Raw genomic sequence first — 26,183 nt, 5'->3', positions numbered from 1 at the left:
AACATAAGAGTACATAAGACACTCAGGAGGCAGAGGCAGGCGGATCTTTGTGAGTTCAAGGCCAGCCTGGTCTACCAAGTGAGATCCAGGAAAGGCGCAAAGCTACACAGAGAAACCCTGTCTCAAAAAACAAACAAACAAAAACAAAAACAACAACAAAAAAGAGACTAAGAAGACAACTATTTTTCTTATTTGTAGTGTTTGATTTCTCTCTTTGGTGTGCTGCATGATGAGTGTGTTATTGTATTGCTTTAGACCAGAGAAGAATAATCACTGAAAATTGTGGTAATATATGTTGTACCCTAATAAAAATTTCCTGAAGATCAGAGAGACAAAGGAACAAGCCACAGCCATTACCTCTTACCTCACCAGCTCCATGAATACTCTGGCTGAAACCTTCTGAGTCCTTACCTAATAGGCTCCAGCCAAAGGAGGCTTTAGTTCCTGTCTCCTAACACCTGATATACCTTTCTCCATCTAACCACATCACTTCCTTCTTAGTGCTGGGATTAAAGGCATGTGATTCCCAAGTATTGGGATTAAAGATGTGTGCCACCACTGCCTGGCTCTGTTTCTCTCCTAGACTGAGTCAATCTCATGTAGTCCAGGGTTGCTTTAAACTCACAGAGATCCAGACAGATCCCTGCCTCCTGAGTGTTAGGATTAAAGTGTGTGTCATCACTGCCTGGGCTCTATGTTTAATCTAGAGGCTTGTTCTGTTCTTTGATCTTCAGGCAAATTTTATTAGTATACACAATATATCACCACAGAAAAATTAAATGTCAGAGATATCTTCCCAAGAACAAAGGATCATGGGAAACAAGTGCCATCTTCCTGCCTGGGTTGTGGTAGAGCTGTGATGGGACTGCTGGAATGGACACAGCAGACTAAGATTTTTCTTGTGTATCTTGTATATAATGTTGACCCGCTTGGTTTTGATTCCTTCAACAAGAAATTAATGAATCATCTCTCTGTGTCAGGCTCTAAGAAAGGACTAGAGAAATGAGTATGAGAAAGCATGGTCCAAAAACCCTGTATGCTATCATTTAAAAAAAAAAAAATCAAGGCACTATTCAAAGGTTAAGAGGAGAAAATTGAAGAGAAGTACAGTCCCCCCTCCCCCCCCAAGATGATCCTAGGCTTTAAGCCACCAGGTCCTAGAGGCTGTTTAACCTGCCCCTTGTTCAAATGAATGCACTAAAGGCCAAATGCACATAGCTGGATTGTAGCTGAAATGAGCCTTGGAATCAAAGGTTTGCTTTGAACTCATTTTGTTTCCCGTTGTCAAATTACTTGGGTCCCTGTGATCTTTTTCTATGACATTATTTGAAATGAGTAGACCATTCATTGTGCTTATAAGATGGTTTTCAGTGATATTTATTTTAATAATCTTTGAAATATAACCCAGTATGCATCAATGTGAAGAATCCTTCACATTAGAGAATTCAATTCAATTCAAACTGTGTGTGGAGGAAATGACAAGTGATGAGAGACTGAAGATACAGGAGAGTGGAAGATTGAGCTGGATCTCATGATATATGAAAGTGAGAGTGGGGAGGAAGACAGACATCAAGACAGATCCAGCATTTTATTTATAGTGACTGCAAGAATGTTGACACAATTGGCAGCTGCAGGTGGCTTGTGGGATAGGGAAGCAATGTTGATGTCTAAGAAAGAAGGAGAAGGCATGAACTAAGATGTATAAATTTGAGAGGCACTACGTGAGAGGAAGTCTCTGGAGCAAGGATGAATGGCAACCGACATTGTGCTGCATATGATGAACAGTGTAAAATGAAGTTAAAATTCACGGTGCAGAAGAGGAAAGGGCCTTCTGCAGAAATGGAGACCTGTAAAGACTGTGGGACAAAAGGAAATTTTGTTGCAAAACTGTTATAGATAATCAAAAATATTTAGGATTAGGACAGTGGTTCTCAATTTTACTAATGCTGTGACCCTTTAATAAAAATCTTCATGTTGTGGTTACCCCTAGCCATAAAATTATTCCATTGCTACTTCATAACTGTAATTTTGTTACTGTTATGAATTATAATGTAAAGATCTGTGTTTTCTGATGGTCTTCGGTGACCCCTGTGAAAGGGTCATTCGACCTCCAAAGGGGTCATAACCCACAGGTTGAGAAACACTTGGCTAGGAGGAATATAGATAGTAAATGAGATTTTTCTGTTTCTAAAACATAATACCGTTTAGGCTGCAATAATGAGTAGTTTTTGTTTATTATATTTTAAATAACTTCTTTTGATAAAATATTTAGATATGTAATGATTATTTCCTTAGCAAATCATTCCACATGGACAAACCTCTCTTTTCATTTCTACTCATTTCATTTCTTCAATATAAGTTGGGAAGAGACAATAATTAAGGTATTATCTCCATGTGTCTCCCTAATGACATATGTGAAAGAACCTCTGTTCTCAGAACTAAATCTTCTGTGAACATTTTATCAAGTTCAATAATACTATTTTTCTGGTCCAGTTCTTACATTGTCTATTATTGTGTGTGTGTTTGTGTGTGTCTGTGTGTGTGCTGTGTCTGTGTGAGCATGTGTGTTTGTGAGTGCAGAGAACACATGAGGTGATCAATTGTTGTTAACCCTAGACCTGTCTTGTTTAAGACAGGGTCTCCTAGTTCTTCACCACTATGTGTTTGTCAGGCTAGATGGCCAGCAAGCTTCTGTGGATTTTCCTGTCTCTGCCTCCCATCCTGCCCCAGAAACACTGAGATCACAGATGTACACTGTGCCCAGCTGAGCATGGATTCTGGTGACTCACATTCTGGTTTTCATACTGCCATAGCAAGTACTTTACACACTGAGCCATCTCCCTGTCCTGTCATACTGATTTTGAAGGTTTTATGTATATATAACACAACATAAAACCAAAAATCAGCAATATTCAGAAGATGGTCAAGTTTATTGTACTTCCTGTGAGTTCCTCTTCTGGTAGCCAGGAAGAACCCTTTGTGAACTTTTTAAAAGAGCCACATATTTTCTTTTTTCTTTTTCATTTTTATTAAGAAAATTTCTACTCATTCCAATGCTATCCAGAGATACCCTCTCCCTCCTCCCCCCCCCCAGCACTCTTTCCCAAGCCACCCTGCATCCCCACTTCCCCCAAATCAAAGTCTCCCATGGGGAGTCAGCAGAGCCCAGCACACTGAGCCTAAGCAGGTCCAAGCCCCTTCCCACTGTACCAAGGCTGTGCAAAGTGTCACACCACAGGCACCGGATGCTAGAAGACCAGGGACAGACCCTGATTCCCTCTGCCTGGGTGCCCCCCAAACAGTTCAAGCAAAACAACTGTCTTCTGTATCCAGAGGGCCTAGTCCAGTCCCATGGGGGCTCTACAGCCACCAGTCCACAGTTCATGGGCTTCCACTAGTGTGGCCAGTCATCTCTGCACGTCCTCCCATCATGATCTTGATGTCTCTCAAATGTAGTATCTCTCCTTTCTCTTATCAAGTGGATTCCCAGATCTCAGCCTGGTTGGTGCCTGGCCATTGATCTCTATATCTACCTCCATCTGTCACTGGACAAAGGCTCTATGATGACAGCTACGTTATTTGCTAGGCTAGTCACCAGAGTAGACCAGTCCAGGTACTCTCTGGACCACTGCCAGAAGACCAAGGTGGGGTCAACCTTGTGGATTCCTGAGAGCCTCCCAAGCATGCTGCCTTTTCCTATTCCCATGATGTCCTAATCTATTATGCTATCTTCCTCCCTGCCCTCCCACTCTATCCCTGTTCCAGCTTGAGCCTCCCATTTCCCTATGTACTCACCCTCCACTCCTCCCCCTCTGCCACTCTCCCACACCCAGTACACTCATGTAGATCTCATCCACTTCTTTGTAGGGTTATCCATGTGTCCCTCTTAGGTTCTTTCCCAGATAGCTAGCCTCTCTGGAGTTGTGGGTTGCATTCTGGTCATCCCTTCCCTTACATTTAGTATCTACTTATGAGTGAGTACATGCTATGTTTGTCCTTCTGAGTCTGGGTTACTTCACTCAAGATGATATTTTCTAGTTCCATCGATTTTCCTGCAAATTTCATGATAACATTTTTTTTTTTTTACAGCCGAGTAGTACTCCATGGTGTATATGTGCCATGTTTTTTTTATCAATTCTTCAGTTGAGGGGCATCTAGGTTGTTTCCAGGTTCTTGCTATTATGAATAATGCTGATATGAACATAGTTGAGCATGTGTACTTGTGGTAAGATTGAACATTCCTTGGGTATATGCCCAAGAGTTGTATAACTGGGTCTTGAGGAAGACTTATTCCCAATTTTCTGAGAAACCACAATACTGATTTCCAGAGTGGCTGTACAAGTTTGCATTCCCACCAACAGTGGAGGAGTGTTCCCCTTGTTCCACATCCTCTCCAACATAAGCTGTCTTCAGTTTTTTTTTTTTTTTTTTATCTTAGCCATTCTGACAGGTGTAAGATGGTATCTCAGAGTTGTTTTGATTTGCATTTCTCTGATGACTAAAGATGTTGAGCAACTCCTTAAATGCCTTTCAGCCATTTGATATTCTTCTGTTGAGAATTCTCTGTTAACCTCTGTAGCCCATTTTTTTAAATTGGATTATTCAGTATTTTGATGTCTAGCTTTTTGAGTTCTTCATATATTTTGGAAATTAGCCCTCTCTCAACTGTGGGATTGATGAAGATCTTTTCCCATTCTGTAGCCTGTTGTTTGGTCTTATTGACTGTGTCCTTTGCTCTACAAAAGCTTCTCAGTTTCAGGAGGTCCCATTTATTAATTGTCACTCTTAGTGTCTGTGCTACTGGTGCTATATTTAGGAAGTGGTCTTCTGTGCCAATTCATTCCAGACTACTTCCTACTTTCTCTTCTATCAAGTTCAGCATAATTGGAGTTATGTTGAGGTCTTTGATCCACTTGGACTTGAGTTTTGTGCATGGTGACAGATATGGATCTATTTGCAATCTTCTGCATGTTGACATTCAGTTATGCCAGCACCATTTGTTGAAGATGCTTTCTTTTTTCCATTGTACAGTTTTGGCTCTTTATTGAAAATCATATGTTCATATGTGTGTGGATTAATGTCAGGGTCTTCAACTGGATTCCATTGGTCCACATGTCAGTTTTTATGCCAGTACCAAGCTGTTTTCATTATTATAGGTCTATAGTAGAGCCTGAGGTCAGGGATCATGATGCCTCCAGAGATTGCTTTATACAGGATTCTTTTAGCTATCCTAAGTTTTTTTTTTTTATTTCCATATGAAGTTGAGTATTTTTCTTTCTAAGTCTGTGAAGAATTGTGTTGTGATTTTGATGGGGATTACATTGAATCTGTATATTGCTTTTGGTAAGATTGCCATTTTTACTATGGTGATTCTACCTATCCATGAGCATGGGAGATCTTTCCATTTTCTGACATCTTCTTTGATTTCTTTCTTCAGAGACTTAAAGTTCTTATTATACAGGTCTTTCATTTGCTTAGTTAGAGTTATCCCAAGGTATTTTATATTATTTGTGGCTATAGTAAAGGGTAATGTTTCTCTGATTTCTTTATCAGCCACTTTTTCATTTGTATATAGGAGACTACTGATTTTTTTGAGTTAATCTTGTATCCTGCCACCTTACTGAAGGAGTTTATCAGCTGTAGGAGTTCACTTGTAGAATTTTTGGGGTCACTTACATATATGATCATATCGTCTGTAAATAATGAAAGTTTGACTCCTTCCATTCAAATTTGTATCCACTTGATCTCCTTTTGTTGTCTTATTGCTCTAGTTAGAACTTTAAATACTATATTGAATAAGTATGGGGAGAATGGACAGCCTAGTCTTGTTCCTGACTTTAGTGGAATTGTTTTGAGTTTCTCTCCATTTAATTTGATGTTGGCTCTTGGCTTGCAGTAAATAGCCTTTATTATGTTTAGGCATGTTCATTCTATTCCTGATCTCTCTAGAACCTTTATCATGAAGGGGTGTTCTATTTTGTCAAAGGCTTTTTTTCTGCATCCAATGAGATGATCATGTTTTTTTTCTTTCAAGTTGTTTATATGGTGTATTACATTGACCGATTTTCGTATGTTGAACCATCCTTGCATCCATGGGATGAAGCCTACTTGGTCATAGTGGATAATTTTTTATGTGTTCCTGGATTCAGTTAGCCGGTATTTTATTGAGTATTTTTGCATCAACATTCATGAGGGAGATTGGTCTTTAATTCTTTTTCTTTGTTGCATCTTTGAGTGGTTTGGGTATCAGGGTAACTATAGCCTCATAAAAAGAATTTGGTAATGTTCCTTCTGTTTCTATGGTGTGGAATAATTTGAAGAGTATTGGTATTAGCTCTTCTGTGAAACTCTGGTAGAATTCTGCACTGAAACCATCTGGTCCTGGGCTTTTTTTTTTTTTTTTTTGGGGGGGTTGGGACACTTTTAATGACCGTTCCTATTTCCTTAGGGGTTATTGATCTATTTAATTAGTTTATCTGGTATTGATTTAACTTAGGTATGGAGGATCTATCCAGAAAATCATCCATTTCTTTCAGATTTTTCAATTTTGTGGAGTACCGGTTTTTGAAGTATGACCTGATGATTCTCTGGATTTCCTCATTGTTGTTATGTCCCCCTTTTCATTTCTGATTTTGTTAATTTGGATGTTCTCTCTCTGTTTTTTGGTTAATTTGGATAAGGGCTTATCTATCTTGTTGATTTTCTCAAAGAACCAACTCTTTGTTTCATTGATTCTTTGTATTGTTCTCTTTGTTTCTATTTTATTGATTTCAGCCCTCAATTTGATTATTTCCTGGCATCTGTTTCTCCTGGGTGAGTTTGCTTCTTCTTGTTCTGGAGCTTTCAGTTGTGCTGTTAAGTCACTAGTGTGAGATTTCTCCAAGTTCTTTATGTGGGCATTTAGAGCTATAAATTTTCCTCTTAGCACTGCTTTCATGGTGTCCCATAAGTTTAGGTATGTTGTACATTTGTTTTCATTGAATTCTAGGAAATCTTTAATTTCTTTCTTTATTTCTTCCTTGACCCATTTGTGATTCAATTGGGCATTATTCAGTTTCCATGAGATTGTAGGCTTTCTGTAATTTTTGTTGTTTTTGAAGTCTAACTTTAAGCCATGGTGGTCTGATAAGACACAGGAGGTTATTTAAATTGTTTTGTATCTGTTGAGATTTGCTTTGTGAGCAAGCATGTGGTCAATTTTGGAGAAGGTTCCATGGGGTGCTGAAAAGAAGGTATATTCTTTTGTGTTAGGGTGGAGTAGTCTGTAGATATCTATTAAGTTTATTTGAGTCATAATTTCTGTTAGTTCTCTTATTTCTCTGTTAAGTTTCTGTCTGGCAGACCTGTCCATTGGTGAGAGTGGGGTGTTCAAGTCTCCCACTACTAGTGTATGGGGTTTGATGTGCAATTTAAGCTTATTAATGTTTTTACAAATGTTGGTGCCCTTGTATTTGGGGCATAAATATTCATAATTGAGACTTCATCTTGTCAGATTTTCCCTGTGATAAATATGTAGTGTCCTTCCCATTCTCTTTCAATTGATTTTAGGTTGAAGTCGATTTTATTAGATATTAGAATAGTTACACCAGCTTGCTTCTTAAATCTATTTGATTGGAATTCTTTTCCCAGCCTTTTATTCTGAGTTGGTGTCTGTCTTTGAAGTTGAGGTGTGTTTCTTGTATGCAGCAAATGGATGGATCTTGTTTTTGTATCCATTCTGTTAGTATGTGTCTTTTTATAGGTGAATTGAGACCATTGATGTAGTGGATATCCAACCCAGCATTGGCCTGGAAGTTCCAACCTCCATTGAGGCTTCAGTAATGATCACGCCCACAAGGCGGGGCAGAGGAGGGAGCGGAAGACCGAGGAGCAGGAGGAGGTGGCTCTCTTGGTTCCGGGACGCGGGACGCAGGAAGAGACCGAGCAGAGTTCTCCAGAGAACACCGCCGGACTGCCCTATACCTTTGCCAGACCCTGCAACCTACCCCTTCATTTGTAAGTTACCCCACAAAATAAACCTCCCTTTTAACTACGTGGAGTGGCCTTAATAATTTCACCAATACATTGATATTAATGGATATTAATGACCAGTTATTGTTAATTCTTGTTATTTTTTTGGTGGTAGTGTTGTAAGTTTCCCTCCTTTGGTATCTGTTGGTATGGGACCATCTATTGCTTGTGTTTTCATGGGTGTATCTAACTTCCTTAGGTTGGATTTTTCCTTCAAGAGCTTTCTGTAGGGCTGGATTTGTGGAGAGATATTGTTTAAATATGGTTTTATCATGGAATATTTTGTTTATTCCATCTATGTTGATTGAGAGTTTTGCTGGGTATAATAGTCTGTGTTGGCATCCATCTTAGTATCTGCATAACATCTGTCCAGGACCTTCTGGCTTTTAGAGTATCCATTGAGAAGTCAGGTGGTATTCTTTTGGGTCTGCCTTTATATGTTACTTGGCCTTTTTCCTTTTCAGCTCTTAATATTTTTTCTTTATTCTGTATGTTTAGTGGTTTGATGATTATGTGGTGAGGGGACTTTTTTTTTTTTTTTTTTTGATCCCATCTATTTGGTGTTCTGTAACCTTATATTTTTATAGGCATTTCCTTCTTTAGGTTGGAAAAATTTTATACTATGATTTTGTTGAATATATTTTCTGTGCCTTTGAGTTGGTATTCTTCTCCTTCTTCTATCCCTATTATTCTTAGGTTTGGTCTTTTCATGGTGTCCCAAATTTCCTGGACATTTTGGGTCGTGACTTTGTTGGTTTTAGTGTTTTCTTTGACTGATGAATCTATTTCTTCTACTGTATCTTAAATTCCAGAGATCCACTCTTCCATCTCTTGCATTCTGTTGGTTATCTTGCATCTGTAATTCCTGTTTGTTTACTCAGATTTTCCACTTCTAGCTTTACTTCAGTTTGTGTCTTCTTTATTGACTCCATTTCAGTTTTGAAATCTTGACCTGTTTCCCTCACTTGTTTAATTGCTTTCTCTTGGATTTCAAGGGATTTACTGATTTCCCATTTTTTGTTTGACTTTTCCTCGATTTCTTTAAGGGAATTTTTCATTTCCTCCTTTAAGATCTCTGATATCTTCTGAAAATCATTTTTGTGATAGATATCTTCTGTTGCTTCTGTGTTGGGATGTTCAGGTCTTGCTGATGTACGTTCTGATGGAGCCATATTGGTTTTTATGTTCTTGACTGTATTTTTGCACTGGTGTCTACCCATCTCTTTCTCCACTTGGGCCTACCAGAGTCTGTATCTGTGGGAGCCTCTCTTGGTCTGATACTCTTGATCCAGTGGGAGCTCTTGGTCTAGTCGATGCTGATGGACTTTTTGTCTTAGGGAACAGCTCTTAGTCTAACTGCTGCTAGATGGTGGTAGTCTGACCTGTCTGCAGGATGTCTGCCTGCCAACTGGCCTCTTAGTCCAGCTGGGTGCTGGCAGGCTCTGTCTCAGGAAACAGTTGTAGTCTGGGAGGGTGAATGGGATTTGGGGGAGGTAGGGCTAGGGTAACAGGGTCTGATGGGGGATGGTGGTAGTCTGACCTGTGTGCAAGAGGTTTGCCTGCCAACTAGCCTGAAACTGGAACTGCAATGGGTGGGGGTGTAGTGGCACAGGGTTGTGCCCCTGGGCCCAAAGCCTAGGGGCTGGGGTGTTCGGGTATGAGGATAAAGACTCACCTCTTAGTACATTCAGGTGATGGCAGGCTCTGTCTTAGCCACATATTTTCTTTAAAGTTAAACTGGTATACATCATACAAAGCTCCAACTATTTCCCCAACAATAAATCAGAATGATTCTGCCCTCTTTGCCCAATTCTGTCAGTTGGGAGACCATTTGAGAATGTATCTGAAGCACTCATGCTGCCTCCCTAGATTTGCTGTTTCCAGCTTGGACTTCCTCCATTACTGCCATTTTGTGGGGCTCAGTCACACGTTTTTCCAGGTTCACAAACATGAGAAATAGAGAAGATTCTACAGTTTTATCTTTATTTCTTTTGTTTTCTTTCTTTTTTAATTAAGAAGTTTTCTATTCAATTTACATACCAACCACAGATTTCCCCCTCTTCTCTCTTCCTACCCCTCAGCCATCCCCCCAACACTCCCTCCATCCCCACATTTTCCAAATCAAGGTGTCCCATAGGGAGTCAGCAGACCTTGGCACACTCAGCTGAGCCAGGTCCAAGCCCCTCCCCCCTGCACCAAAACTGTGCAGATTTTTACAGTTTTTTAAAGCTATCAACTTAGCATTGCTGTTTTACTCTATAGTGAAGAGGTTGGTCTGTTGATAAGTTAGATAGGTATCCCTACCATTGGTATTTTCCTTTTGTGTAGCAGTAACTCTTTGGGGGTTTCTCACTGTGGAGATGTAACATCTTTTCAAGGGCAACTAAGAAAGTGTCAACTATGTGTTTGTCATCAATTTAAATTCTTCCTGAAAAGGATTGATGGCATCAGATGAAAGATTTAGAATGCTGGTGTTTTCACCTCCATCTTGCTTCAACTTTCTAGCTGCTGTCCTTCCAATCCTGTTATCTCCCCACAAACTTCCCTAGCAGATACTTTCTTCACTTCCTCAAACACACTCTGAAAAAGCTCAACTTTTTCCATCTGTATAAAAGGATGGCTGCACCAAAGTACATTCTTAGCACCATGCACTTTAAATGAAGAAGCATTTATATTGTGAATGAGAACAGTAATGTAAGGATTTATTTGCTGGTCTGATTCCATTAAAAAGATAACTTTCCACATGTTGTTTTGTGCTACTGCTTATTCTGAAAGTTGAAAAACACTCGAATACTGGCATAAAACAGTGGCATGAGTCAGGGAAAGAGTTACTGGTCTGGAAGGTTGGAAGGAGATCAGAACTAGTTAATTGGTTTGGTACTCTTCACAGTATTACGATCTTCATTACCTGGGTGTATTAGGTATCAGAAAGTCCTTTCAAGAATGTGTTCACCTGAAATATCTTTACAATGGTATTTCCCAAAGTGTGGTTAGATGACTGCATTCACAAATACTTGCCCACTTTAAATTTCAGATTCCCATGTCTCACCCCAGTCAGGCTAAATGAAGTGCCAAATAGGGACAGCCTTAGAATCTATGTTTTAAGTAAGGATCTCAGGTTGTTTTCCTCAATTAAAACATTTGAGAATCTCTGGTTTATACCCCGTAGATACACCATTTATTTTCCCACCCAGATTTCCTTCTTCAAATTCAGAATCTGTTCACAGAAGTAGGTTCTGGAATACTCTGAATTTCATCTTTTACTTGTCTTGCCAACCAAAAGCGCAGGAGCCATTGTCGACTACACTCCCTCCCTCAGCCAGCACTCCACTTATTGCTAAGTGCTCTTATGTCAAGCTTCTTAGAATTCTTAACTCTATCCCGTCCTCTCCATCTCCACCTTTTCTAACACATCAAATGATAATGGCTTTTCATCTGTAAAGTGATGAGACATTAAAGAATATAACACCCCCCTTTATGAGCCTTTAGCAAGTGATATGAGAAGGAGGAACAGTGGGGCTGCTCTGCCAGATGTGCAGACAAGAAGTCTTTGTTATTTGTAGAAAAGTGAAAAGCAATAATTAAATGCTTGGTCTGTTTTAATTTTCACCATTGGAAACATTAACAATAAAATATCCCTTGCTACAGAACTGTTCCTACAGCCTCTGTCCACTCCCCCCATCTCTACAGTTTGTGCATATTTCTATTACTATGCATAGAACTTTATATAATTCTTTGCATATTTGTCCATCATCCTAAATTCTAAGCTCTTCATGGATTTCTCAGATGTCAGCAAGAAGGATCTTTTTGCATGTAGAAACTTAACTTTAATAAATATAAATTTTATATATTGGAATAAATTCTTTTTAGAATTATATACAAGATAAAATTGATAAATGGGATAGATAAAAATTGCCACATTAGTTGTGTGTATATGGTGCTCATTTCTACAGAATTCTCCAGAAACTAGAGAAGAAATATTTTACAAAAGTAATTGTAGATTGTTTATGAAAAAGATGTCATTTTCTATGGTGCATGAGCATGCATGTTTACAAGTGCGCGCGCGTGTGTGTGTGTATGTGTGTGTGTGTGTGTGTGTGTGTGTGTGTGTGAGATACTGGGTGTATAACCCACTGTACCAGTGAGCTATCCTCTGGGCTAAGTAGTTAAAAGGCTAACTCATTAACAAAATTAAATAGGTATGACTAACTCAAAAATCCAATCCCTAATACTGAATAGAGAGCACATTAAGGCACATAGTACATATAAACACACTCATACACACACATACACACACACACACACCACACACACACACACACCATACCATACACACGCACACACACACACACACACACACACACACACATCGCACACCAGGTGAATTTGGAATGTCAAATTCAAAATGAAAAAAGGCACACACACTTGTTATTCATATAGTCAGGTATTGTATGGGAATGTTCCTGTAAACTGTCAATCATTGTGTTACTTAGTGTCCTAAGATTATAATATGTAGAAAGTTCTCTTTTTTAGTTAGGTCATAACCATAGTAACATGAGAGCACACTACTTTGTGCTTGTACAAAGATGGTGAATACACTTGCAATGCTAACGACAGAAAAAGCATTCTCTTTTAATACTTTTAGAGTATGTCTTCTATTTAGGTAAAACTAACTGTAGAAGTTCATCAAGGTGGTCCTTTAGGAAAGATGCCAGGAGAAAGTATCTCTATCCATATGACTGTTCCAGAAGCCCTTCTGCTAAGACAAGATGTAGAATACAGTGATATTCATGATTCTGACCTTGTCAAGGAACAATCTAATATAACTCTATATTTTATTTTTTTCTAAGAAGTTAAAATTAAAAATAGTAAAATCCTTATAGCATGAAAATATTTTCATACATTACCACAATGTATTTGTATTTTAAGCTGCATTATTACAGAAAATCCAAATAATTAAAATAAACTTATGAGTTTAGAAAATAACTAAGTTATAGTAATCTAAATCATTGCTAAAGAAAGAAAAAATATAGATGCCTTCCCTCTTCCCCAAGTCCACTCCTCCAATGTTTACCTTCAGAAAAGAGTTGACCTTCCAGGGATATCAGTGGAACACAGCAGGACAAGTTACAATAAGAGTAGGCACAAGCCCTCATATCAAGACTGGGCAAAGCAACACAGTAGGAGGAAAAGAGTTCCAAGAGCAGGCAAAAGAGTCAGAGACACCCTCCACTTCCATGGACATCAAGCTGCACAACTATAACATACAGATGTAGCATATCTTAAATGTCTCTCAAGTCTACAGTAGCATAGGAGAGTGCCCTTGGCCTTCAGTTCCATTCACTTTCTCACTTAGACTTACCAGAGACACTGCCACTCCTGTAAGGGCTCTTCACAAGTGCCCTATACAGGCACACTATTTCTCATCTTCTATAACATATTAGATTGTAATTTTATTATATATATATATATATATATATATATATATATATATATATATATATATATATATATATATATATATCCAAAGCTACACAAGCTTATACACAAAGAGCTGTACATTATACTACACAGTAACAAGTGTGTAGTGGACTGCTGACTACTTACGTTTATGTGAGACCATTCACATGGCTCATTTAGGTGACAAAGTCACCTAAAAACAGACCTCTAGGAACTTATTATTAACACAGGACTGTATTTAAATAAAGTGTGCTGTGGATATCGCTCTGTGTAAATAAAGTTCTGATTGGCCAGTGGCCAGGCAGGAAGTATAGGCGGGACAAGAGAGAAGAGAATTCTGGGAAGTAGAAGGCTGGAGAGAGACACCGCCAGCCGCCGCCATGAAAAGCAACATGTAAAGACACTGGTAAGCCACAAGCCATGTGGCAAAGTATAGACTAACAGAAATGGGTTAATTTAAGATAGAAGAAGTAGATAACAAGAAGCCTGCCACGGCCATACAGTTTCTAAACAATGTAAGTTTCTGTGTGCTTTCTTGGTTGGGTCTGAGCGACTGTGGGACTGGCGGGTAAGAGAGATTTGTCCTGACTGTGGGCCAGGCAGGAAAACTCTAACTACAAAAGTGAATGCAACAAAGTAGAAATACTTCAGCTCAAATATCAGTAGGATGCAGTGGTGCAGGATCCACATAGTAAGCAAAGCATTGACAAAGAAACACATTGCATTCTAGAAGAAAGAAAACCTTTGAATGAAAGAAGTGCAATTAAAATAAAAGGCTGTCACAAGTCCAAATAAAACCTCTACTAATGCTTTAAATGGCAAAATGGGCACAGCAGGGAGTGAATTGTTGAATAGAAATATTTGGCTAAAGAATTACTGAAAATGTATTACAGAATTTCCAAAGAATAATAACTTTGTATCCTGCCACATTAAAAATAGTTTAAAAGTCAGAAGAATAGATATAGAATCTATATTTACAATATTTACAATATTGTTTCCGTAAGAATTAGAAGAGAAGAGAACAGAGTGACCGGCAGAGAAGAAAATAAAAGGAATAGGAAAATTATTTTCAGGATTGGAGGAAAACTTGGAGCCTCAGAACAAAGTGGCTTCCTAAGTATCTATCAAGCTACATAAAGCAAAAGACAAATTATCTCTGCATCCTATCTGTGCCTCTTAGTTGCCAAAATTCCAGGCTTCTAAGCACAAAGACCATACCTAGAGTTCCCAAAGGCACATGATCTTCATGTGTCCCATGAAAAAAGATAAAGAGAGCTCAAAATACTAACATGAATACCAAGAATACTCTAGAAAATAAACTAGTAAAGAACTATATTTTCTGTTATGTAGTCATTATTCATATGTGATTTTTAAATTTCAAATTAATTAAAAATTAAAATCAGAAATTCAATTCTTCAGTCATTGTGGCCTATTTTCTTTGTTCACATCAATTTGAATATGTCAACTCTCATGTGGGACATTTCAAATACAGAACACTCCCACCATTACAAAATGTTCCATGGGCCAAGTCCTGTATATGCTTCATGATCTAGAAGAATAATCTGTTTTCTAAATATAGGAGTCTTCTCTGAAAAATCTATGACTAATAAATGATGAACCATAATTTTTAATAATTATTTCCAATTCTGATATTTAATATAAAATGTTCACTATATAATATAATGTTGGGAGGGGAGAATGGGAGAAGGTAAATTCAAGAGGAATATTTCTGCGTATATGAAAAACTATGTTTCCAGGGACCTGGTTTATATGTAATGCCATTGGCAACCAGCTTGTCTTGGACTAGGCAAGGAATTTTTTTCAACACCCATAACCCTCTTTCTTTCTGGATCCTGTGTGACATGAATTTTAAAAGGTCTTATTATTAAAAAAAAAAAAAAGCCTGGAACCAGATATTGGTGTGAAAACTGAAAGATCAGAGAAACAGAACAAGCCAGCCATCTTCTTACCTCTACAAAATCCTTAGCTTCAAGAGCTAGTGTTCCTGTTTCCTCACACCTTATATACCTTTCTCTGCCCTGACATCACTTCTTGGGATTAAAGGCATGTGTGCTTTTCCAGGTTAAAGGTGTGTGCCACCACCCTCTGGCCTCTATGTCTAATCTAGTGCCTGGCTCTATCCTCTGATCCTCAGATAAGTTTATTGGGCTACATAATATATCACCACAATCCTGTTCTAGTTGTAACCCCTCCTCAGTCCTGGGATCCTGCTCCAGTTGAACTGCCCCATGAAGCTTGATTCTGTGCAGACAAATTAAAGTAGTCCCTCCACCCCAACATCTTGGGGTCTCTCTCTGACATTGCAAGCCTGATATCACAACAAGTGGCCCTGCCTAATGTAGATCAGGTGAGCTAGTACTTCACCCAGAGGCTCGTTTTCTGTTCCATTCTCCCTTAAGCAGTTCATTCCACTTACTGCTTCCAGGCATTGGCCCAGTGAGCTGAAAATTTAAGAAAAGATACAACCAACAACCTAAGTCCAGGTTTCATGAGAAAAAACACAATTATTAACAATAATAATGATAATAATAATAGACAACAATAATAATGATAAAACCAAGTAAATATGCCCTCTTGTCCCAAAGCAACAATACCTTAGTAATACATGAATTATAGGCTTAGAAGAAAAAGAAGAAAAATCCTAGGTCAAAGGCTTAGAAATTAATTTCAGTCAAGCCATAAGAGATAATTTTCCAAATCTTGAGGCAAAGATGCTCATACAGGTACAAGAGGCCTACACCAAATAGACTGGGCCAGAAAAGAGCCCATGAGCCATTGTAGTTAATATACCAAAAACAGACAAAAGAAAGGATATTGAATGATGCAAGGGAGAGGAGCCAAGTCATTTATAGAAGAAGGACCATCAGAGTAAAAGTGGATTTATTGAAAGAAACTTTGAAAGCCAGAGGGATTTGGAAAGATGTATTCTAAAGATTCAACTGCCAATTCCAGGATATTATACATAGAAAAACTATCTTATATAAGTTAAAGGGAAATAAACAGTTTCTATAATGAAACAAATTAGAGGAATTTGTTTTTTCACCCCTACAAAGAATACTGAAAAGAATACTTTGAATAAAATACCCAAAAAGTCACATGGAAAAATAGTATACTAGACAATCATTGAAATGACAGAAATTCATAAATGTTTAATTATTAGCTCTGACTATTAATGGTCTCAAGTTCCCAGGAAAGAAGACACATAGTAACAGTTTGGGTCAGAAAACAGGAGCCATCTTTTTGCTACTTCAAGAAATAAACCTCATCATAAAGGATAGACACTGTCTTTGAACAAAGGTAAGGAAAAGGATATTCCAACAAATGCAACTAGAAAACAAGCTGGCACAACTATTTTAGTATTTAGCAATAGATTTCAAACCAAAACTGATAAGAGGAGGTAAAGAAGGTAATTTCATATCTATTAAGGGATCAGTCCATCAAGAAGGTATCACAATTATAAACACATTACCACCAAACACAAGTCTATCCAGTTTCATAAAAGAAACAATGCTAGATCAAAACCCACACATTAAACCAGCACCATTATTGCTGGGATTCAATACCCCAGTTTCAACAATAGGTTATACAGATAAAAATCAAACAGAGAAATGGTGGAGTTGCTCATAAAGTGTTCATAAATCAAATGGATATAACAGAGGTCAACAGAACACTCTACCCAAACACAAAAGACTACATACACAGACTCAAGGAGAGAAATAAAATGATAATCTTAAATGATTTTTAAAAAGCCTTTGACCGAATCCAACGCTCCTTCACTATAAATGTTATAGAAAGGCTGGGAATATAATGACCATACATCAAAATAATAAAGGTTATATATTACAAACATGTAGTTGATATCATCTTAAATGAAGAATAATTTAATTTATTTCCACTAAGATTAGAAAGAAGACACAGATGCTGGATCTTTCCACTCCTATTCAACATAATTCTTGAATTATTTAGCTAGAGCAATAAGATAAGGGAGGGAAATAAAAAGGATAGAAATAGGAAAAAAAGTCCAAGCATCTTTTTTGTCTGATGATATGGGCCTATACATAAAATATCCTAAGAATTCTACCTAAACTCTCTTAAACACTATCAGCAGAGAGACAGGTTACAGAATTAACACACAAAAATCTATAACTTTCCTATACAACAATGACAAAATATACTGACACAGAAACCAATAAAATAATTCTTTTCATAGCAGCTGAACCCCCAAACAAAACAAAACAAACCCATCCAATAATAAAACATGAAAAACTTCTACAGTGAAAACTTCAAGACACTGAAGAAAGAAATTGAGGAAGACACTAGAAGATGGAAAAACCTACCATTTTCATGGATTAGGAAGAATTAATACTGTGGAAATGGCCATTTTTCCAATGGCAATCTACAGATTCTATGCAATTCCAACCAAAATTCCAGGGAAAATTTTTCACAGATATTGGAAAATCAATCTTAAAATTTATATGGTAGTACCTAAGACTAAGGACGATTAAAAAATTCTGAACAACAAGAATATTGCTGAGCAAAGTGTCCCTGCATATGCCCCAGGTTCCAAACAGCCAGCTCATGTACTAAGGACAGGTCTGGGTCCCACTGCCTGGGTGCCTCCCAAACAGTTTAAACTACTCAATAGTCTCGCTTATCCAGAGGGCCTGATCCAGTTGGGGGCTCCACAACTTTTGATTCATAATTCATGTGTTTCCATTAGTTTGGCTATTTGTCCCTGTGTTTTTTCCAATCTTGGTCTCAACAATTCACACTCTTAAAATCCCTCCTCTTTCTCGACAATTGGAGTCCTGGAGCTCCACCTGGGGCCTGGCCAAGGATTGCTGCATCCACTTCCCTCAGTTATTGGATGAGAGTTCTAGCACAACCGTTAGGGTGTTTGGCCATCTGATCACCAGACTAGTTCAGTTCAGGCTTTCTCTCAACCATTGCCAGTAGTCTACAGTGGATGTATCATTGTGGATTTCTGGGGACCTCTCTAGCACTTTGCTTCTTCCTGTTCTCGTGTGGTCTTCATTTCTCAGTATTTCCTGTGGCACCCATGCTGTTATTACTGCAGCTCTGTAGTATAGCATAAAATAAGTTATGTGGATACCTCTTGCAATATTCATTTATCATGGTCTGTTATTCCTTGTTCTCCCTTTCTATCCTTGATCCAGCTGGGATCTCCTGCTCCCCTAAGTTCTCTTTTCCTTGAAACTTGCCCTTTATTACCCCCGCCCCCACCACGTCCAGTTTGCTCATGTAGATATCATCCATTTCTCTGTCATTGAGGGATCCCTGTGTCTTTCCTAGGGTCCTGTTTTCTAGGTAGCCTCCCTGGAGTTGTGTAGCAGTCTAGTCATCTTTGTTTTACATCTAGTATCCTCCTATGAGTGAGTACATACTATGTTTATCTTTCTGAGTCTGGGTATTTTCAAACTATTTTTTATGATTATTTATACCCATTTTTTCCTTCAGCACCTTTTTAGCATATTGTACCTTTTAAGGTTTTTTTTTTTTTTTGTTGTTGTTGTTGTTTTGTTTTGTTTTTTTAATGTCTGGACCTGGTTTTTTGCCTGTCTGCAGCTGTGCACTTGCAGCTTTCTCTGACCATGGGAGACAAGTATTAAACTGCTAGGATACTTCCATGGAGTGATGCTGGCCACTGACTCTACTCCCTTCAGTTCTGTGAGAGCCTAGCCTCATGCCAGTGGGTACCCAGCCCTGGAGCCATATTTACCTTCTCCAACACTGGGAATTTGTTGTGTCTGCCTGCAGCAGGAGTTTGTATCCCGTGTTCACTGCTCAAGTGCTCAGCTGCAAGTAAGGCCTCCTATGAGAGTTGTGCCTATATGCTGAGCCTACCCAAGAGACTGCTTTCTCAGGCCCTATGTGGATATTTAAGTCTCCACGTTGGATGCCATATGAAGCTGGATTTGGTTAAGGGTTTGCCAGTCTTATTTATTTTCTCAAAGAATTGTCAACTCTTTGCTTCATTGATACTTTGTATTGATTTTTTGTTTCATTTTATTGATTTTAGCTTCCAGTTTGCTTATTTTTGGATGCCTTCTATTTCTGGGTGGTTTTGTTGTGTTGTTCTAGATCTTTCAGGCATGACTTTTGTTACTTGTATGAGATCTCTCCAATTTATTTTTTTAAAAGTAGGTACTTAGTTCTATGAACTTGACTCTTAGGACTATCTTTATTATATTTATGTAAGTTTGAGTACATTGCCTTTTCTTTTGCACTCAATTCTAGAAAGTCTTTAATTTCTTTCTTGACCTATTTTTTTATTCAGCAGTGAGTTGTTCAGTTTCCATGAGTTTGCAAACTTTCTGTTATTTCTGCTTTGTTGCTGTCCAGTTGTAGTCCATTGTTATCAGATAGGATGTGGAGTATTGTTTTAATTTTCATGTATCTAATGAGACTTTCATTGTGTCTAAGTATGTCATCAATTTTGGAGAAAGTTCCATGAGCTGTTGAGAATAAAGTATAGTCTTTTGTGTTTGGTGAACTGTTCTGTAAATATATATCAGGCTTATTTGATTTATGATGTCAGTTATCTCCAGCATTTCTTTGTTTAGTTTTGTCTGGATGAGAGTGGAGTATGTGGGAAGGACAATACGTAATCTAAGATGGAGTAGTGTTTCTTTTATGAGCTTGGATGTCCTTGTGCTTGGTGAATACATGTTAAGAATTGGAAAGTCCTTTGGTGGGTTTTTTCTTTGATAAGTATGTAGTGTCCTTTTCTATCTCTTCTGATTAGTTTTTGGTTTGAAGTCTATTTTGTCAGATATTAAAAAGCTACACCAGCTTGCTCTTAGGACCATTTTCTTAGAATATCTTTTTCATCCTTTTATCATGAAGGGAAGTCTACCCATGACATTGATGTATTTTTCCTGTATGCAGCAGAAGGATGGATCCTGTTTTTCAGATTCATTCTGTCAGTTTGTGTCATTTTAATGGGGGAATTGAAGCCATTGCTGTTGAGAGTTATCAATGAGCAGTGTTTATTGATTTATTGTGTGTGTGTGTGTGTGTGTGTGTGTGTGTGTGTGTGTGTATGTGTGTTTCCCCCTTTTTTTGATTTGCTGGTCTTGGATTATTTATTCTTTGTGTTTCCTTGGGTGTGGTTAAGTGCTTCTGATGGAAGTTTTCCTACTAGCACCTTCTGCGAAGCTGAATTTATAGGATAGATACTGCTTATATTTGGTTTTATCATGAAATGTCTGTTTTTTCCAACTATAGTGACTGAAAGTTTTGCAGGATATAGTAGTCTGGACTGGCATCTGTGGTCTCTTGGAGTTTGTAGAACATATGCCAAAGCCCTTCTGGCTTTTAGACTTTCTATTGAGAAGTCAGATGTAATAATCGGTCTGCCTTTATATGTTACTTGGTTTCCCCCTTTTCAGCTGTGAATGTTCTATCTTTGATCTGTGTGTTTAGTGTTTTGATTAGCATGTGCCGAAGGGAATGTCTCTTTTGCCTCAGTCCATTTGGTATTCTCTATCCTTGTATCTTGATAAGCATCATCTACTTTAGATTAGAGAAATTCTCTTCTATGATTTTTCTGAAAATATTTCTTGTGTTTTTGAGCTGCATTTCTTCTCCTTTCTATATTCCTATTATTCTTAGGTTTGGTCTTTTATTTTTATTTTTTATTTTTGTTTTTGAGCTGAGGATCGAACCCAGGGCCTTGCACTTGCTAGGCAAGTGCTCTACCACTGAGCTAAATCCCCAGCAGGTTTGGTCTTTCTTTAGTGTTCTGGATTTCCAGGATGTTTTGTGCTAGGAGATTTTTAGATTTAACATTTTCTTCACCTGGAGTATCAATTTCTTCTATCTTGCCTTCAATTCCTGATATTCTTTTGTTTCTCTGTTTCCTGTTTAGGTTCCTAAATTTTTCATTTCTAGATTTTCCTCAGTTTGGATTTTCTTTATTGATTCCATTTCCACTTTCAGATCTTGAACTATTTTATTCATTTTCTTCAACTACCTACTGTGTTTTCATAGGTTTTGTAACAGAATTTATTTATTTCTGCTTTAAGGACCCTTTTCATATTCATAAAGGCTATATAATTGTCTTATAATTCACCTCTGTTGCATTTCTTAGGGCTCATCATAGTAGGTTTTTTTTTTGGTTTTAGTATGTATATATTATTCTGGCTATTACTAATTGTGTTTTTATACTGGTGTCTAGGTAACTGTGTTTGGGATGATTGTAACCCTAGGTATTGATATCTGATCTTGTCTTTGTTGGGTGAGCATTTTGTTCTTTGGTTTCTGTTGACCTCTCTGGTTCTTAGGAGTGTGTAGTAGCTGTGTGTTGCCTTTTAGGGAATTCTTCTCATATCTTGCCAAGTGTAGTCATTGGGGGTTCTGGGTAGATGTGTTTCTAGGTATTGGAAGCAGATACTTTAGAATGGAGGTGAGCTAGATGTGAGGGAGACTGAGAGAGTCCACTGGAGAGAGAAAAGTAGGGTGTTCCTCCAAGATCCACTTAGTTCCCTGGAAATGGGGACAGAGAATGAGGAGAGACCACAAAAGAACTGGAGTGAAACTGAGGGATTACATTTGGAGGTGAGGAGGGAGATGTGAAGACCTACAGTTAGCTCAGTTCCTTTTCTGACCAATGTGACCAGATGGTTCCCAGGAAATGCCTGATGGAGTTGGGGCTGGGTCATCTGGGTGAGTGCAGAGGGATGTTTGAGGACAAGATCTGTGTGATCTTCCAGATATGGGGCCAGAGAGGAAGGGAAGGCTTCAGCACATGGTCTGCTACAGAGCTGGGGATGAGCCTGACAGACTGGGCTTGCAGGAGAGTAAGGTTAGGTTAAGATCTGTAGTTAGCCTGCTTCCCTGGCTAGTGTTGCCTGTTGGTTCCCAGGGAATGGTTGTTATTTTATGACTATGTTTAGTCTTGTAAAATAAGTCAGACTATCTTCTGCTTTTTATCAATAGTTTCTCTTGCGATATATCCTTGTTAGCATTTGTTGCTATTAATGTTTTAGACTTTAGCCTTTCAGATAGGTTTATAAAAGCAGTCTAGCATTTTAACTTTGGAAGTTGTTTACTGGTGTGTACTGTAGCATTTGAGGGACATGCCATTGCTTCCTACAAATGTATAGGACTATATCCCACAGCTTTTTGGGTTCTCCTGGGTTCAGCATGCTGGCCAAGAACATCTCATTCCTATGTCATCTGCTATTTGCCACCCATGATCATCCACAATAGTGTGGCCATTGCTTTTACCCACTTTTAAAATGGAATTATGTTTCATTGTCCTTGCATTTTGAAAGATTGTGTATTTTGGACAAGAGATTCTTATTAGCTATGTCTTTTGGAAATATTTTCTCCCAATCTTTGGCTTGCCTTCATGTATTTCTTGAGAGATCTTTCTCACTCCCACATTATAAAGACACCATTTCACTGTATTCTGACATTCTGTTCTTTATTTCACACAATGTACTATGTGTAATGTGTCTTTTCTCCCCTGTGGCTCTTTCAAGATTTTTCTCATTTCTTTGATTTTTATCTGTTTGAATTTTTATGTGTCTACTTGTGATTTTATTCATATTTATCTTACTCTGAGATGCCTCAGATTCTTGGAACAAAATTTAACATGTTTTGTAATGATTTCTTTTAATACTTGTTTTCTTATTTTTCCTCATTTCTTCTTCTGAGACTTCAGTTGAGAATGTATCGTACTACTAGATACTAGCTCATAGACAAAGGAAGCTCTATTCATTTTATCTGATGAATTTTTCTTCCTTTTCTTAAAATAGATAATTTTCATTATTTTGTCCTTAAGTGCATTGGCCTCTTCTGGCTTTTCCAATATGCTGTGCCTCCCCTGCAAGTGCTTCATTTCAGTATAAAACTCCTTTGGTCTAGATTTCATTTAGTTGTTTTAGGGGGTTTGTTTTTCTGTTGATGTATTCTATCTGTTCATTTGCTAAGATCACTTTTAAATTTCTTTATATTTATCATAACTTTGCATTTTCTATTGTTTTAGAAGTTATTTATTATCTTTATGTTTTAAAAGTCATTACTATTTTCAGATGTTTTCAATTTTTCTGCAACTTTAAAGTTATTGAAACTAGTAACAAAAATTCAGTGAACTGGATATATAAAGAATGCCTGATAATCATGTATTAACAATTTAGAGTAAAATGTGTCACTTATTTTCAAGTACAAAATTTTATTGTTACTGATTAAGATATAATACTCCTTTTGATTAAGATGTTTCATGTATATATAAACATATGATGTAGATCAGATGACATAATATTAAAACTACCACCACCACCAACAACAAAAATACCCTAGTGTCTAATTGCCATGCATACAGGGTTTGACACTTTCACTGGAGCATGTTATTATAAATGACCATTATATTTCACATCAATTATTTAATTTTCTTCTAAATTTGTCTTTCTGCTTTTGTTATTGCTTTTCTTGTTATTTATTTTTAGCTCATATCTGAAGTGATCTTTAAGAAATGTTGATCAGGTGAGGTTACTTCTATGTGGAAACTGTCTATGGCTTTCGATATCTGAAAACAACAGCTACGACCCAGAGAGTAAGCACAAGCTGAAGACTGACATCTTTTTTTAAAAAAATTTATTTTCCCAGATCCTTCTCTCTCCCCTCCTCCCACTCCCAGCCTCCCTCTCCCCTCCCCCCACAATCCACCCCCTCATTCCCATCTCTTCCAAAGTAAGGCCTCCCATGGGAAGTCAGCAGAGCCTGGTACATTCAGTGGGGGCAGGTCCAAGCCCCTCCTCCTGCACCAAGGCTGTGCAAGGTGTCCCACCACAGGTAGTGGGCTCCAAAAAGCCAGCTCATGCATCAGGATGGATCCTGATCCTACTGTCCAGGCGCTCCTCAAGCAGATCAAGCCACACAACTGTCTTGAGTATGCAGAGGGCATTGTCTAGTCCCATGAAAGCTCCACAGGTATTGTTCTAAAGTTCATGAGTTCCCACTAGTTTGGTTTGCTTGCAAGACTGACATCTTAAAAGCTTCTACTTTAAATCTCTTGCCTCCTTCCTCACTACTAGTCCACCCTGATATTTGGTATGCTAGGAATGTTTACACCTTGGGAAGAAGCAGTTAATCAGGGTTCAGAGAACAAGTTATTTCTGATAGATAGAATGGCATCTCTCCTGGTGTGCTTACTACTTGGGTAGCTTCTTTTGGGTTGTGTAACGCTCTGGTTACAGTAATGATCAGGGAGAAGGCTACTGGCTGTGTCTCTTGATTAATACAGTAATTTTAATTTAGAGGTTTTCATTCCTTTACGCTGGATGTTTGCTGAATCTTGCCTGGCCTCCATTACTTGAATACTGTGTCTTGGGAAGAAAGATTCTGATGTTTAACTTCCTTCTTTCTTTAAAACAGACCTGACTTTGATTTGATTTTTCTTTCTATCGTTCCAAATCCTTTCTTTGTTAATATAAACCAATTCTGCTCATTCTTTGTAGATGTAACCATCTTGTTAAATGAGAAACACAGAGCCAATTGCAGAGTTAAAAGCCAAGAGGTCAGAGCAATAGTTAAGAGCTATAAACCTTACCCTTCACTGCTGCTCCTGTCCTTCCCTCAGCAAGAGGTCTACTTCCTGTGTCTCTGTCATTTTTATAGACTTTCTGTTCAGCCTTCTCATTGGTTGCAAACCCAACCACATGACCTCTCGTCACTGTGTGTCTGTACAGACCTCTAGGTCTTCTATGGTTGGTATTGAGATTAAAGGTGTGTGTTTCCATGCTGGCTGTATCCTTGAACACACAGAGATCTGCCTGTCATGTGATCTGGATTAAAGGTGTATGCCACCACTGCCTAGCTTCTGCTCTGGCTTGCTATTAGCTCTGACCCCCAGGCTACTTTATTTATTAACATACAAATAAAATCACATTCCAGTACAAACAAAATATCACCATATTTCCCCTTTTCTATTTTAATAAAAAGAAAAAAGGAAAAAAGTTGTAACTAATATAAGAAAAACTGTATACAAAAGTACAATAACTATGAGCAATAAATACCGAAACAATGTCTAGTCCATTTGTATTTGACAGATTCAGAGAAAATAATTCCATTATCTATCCTATTTTGGTAAGTTCAAAATGTTCCTGATTCACTTTCTATCCTAACTTACATTACTAACAGAACTGTCTTATAATGTCTTTCAAATTTATACACTTATACCTCTTAGTGTGTTTATTTTCTGAAATTCTTAACAAGGAAAACTATAACTATAACTAACTGATCCTCAACTCCCTCAGAGATCCAAGAAGGAAATAATACCACCTAATAAAAAATAAAAACAGAAAGTGCATGCAAGCAGCTTCCAAAAAAAGTGTGAGTTGACAGAAACAGCCAGCTGCCTGGACAGTCACCTGAGGTTTCTCTGCAGTGTTGGGGCATCATCTTCAGCCTATAGGCTTAGCGTATCTGACAGACTCATTTGTGCACTAGGATGTACACAGGTCAACAGTTTGACCTCACATTTGATGAGAGGACACCAGAAACACTATTTCAGCTGCTGTTCCAGTGCACCTCAGAAGCCATCGGTCCACTGCTTGTTCAGCTGCCTTTAAAGAAAAGGGCATGGTACCTTTTCCAGTTTGCAAAGGTCACTCACTTCAGGGATGGTGCCATATTGTCCTGGCCTCAGAAGATGCCTTTTGTTA

Source organism: Onychomys torridus, chromosome 1, assembly GCF_903995425.1.
Source record: "Onychomys torridus chromosome 1, mOncTor1.1, whole genome shotgun sequence".
Lineage (NCBI taxonomy): Eukaryota > Metazoa > Chordata > Mammalia > Rodentia > Cricetidae > Onychomys > Onychomys torridus.
Note: the sequence above shows the minus strand (reverse complement) of the source record.